Source organism: Sinocyclocheilus grahami, unplaced genomic scaffold (assembly GCF_001515645.1).
Source record: "Sinocyclocheilus grahami isolate Dianchi unplaced genomic scaffold, SAMN03320097.WGS_v1.1 scaffold396.1, whole genome shotgun sequence".
Taxonomy (NCBI): Eukaryota; Metazoa; Chordata; class Actinopteri; order Cypriniformes; family Cyprinidae; genus Sinocyclocheilus; species Sinocyclocheilus grahami.
In genome coordinates this window covers 913,706-914,283 of record NW_015505575.1, presented here as the reverse complement: position 1 = coordinate 914,283, position 578 = coordinate 913,706, and positions in this window count along the sequence as shown.

Sequence of the window (578 nt, the reverse complement as noted above, 5' to 3'; positions counted from 1 at the left end):
ATTAACTAAACACTAACACAAACTAGTCTAACAAACAAACAAACAGTCACTCATACATGGGAAAGGGCAAATGAGACTTGATGGACGAAGCCTTCAGGAAAAAACAGAAAATGAAGCTATGGAAAGAGTCAGTTAACCACCTGAGTAAAATCATCAGCGCCGTTTTAGAACGGGGTCTACAGCTTATACTAAACCTCTGTTTCGTTTAGTTAAATGTACGATACTTGCATTTCCTTGGTCATCGAACGAGCGTCCGGATGCAGTCTCAGATGAAAGTCTTGATGGTTTCAAGGTTTTGGACTTGCGATCACGTTCTTCCGGGTTTGAAGAGTGATGAACTCCAAAGTTGTTCTGACTCGATGGTGATTGGGAGTTTCCCCCGTTATAAAAAAAAAACAAGTGGGCTCTCCCAAAGTCCACAGTGTAGTTCGAACACTGTTTCAAGGTATACTGCGATTTGAAAATCTCACGGTTTCAAAACCGCTAATATTTTCCGTTATACCGCTCCTGCGGTATGTGCTGTTTTTCATGTCTCCTCAAAGACTGAAAGTGTAGGAATCCCTCAGGTTGAGTGCAGT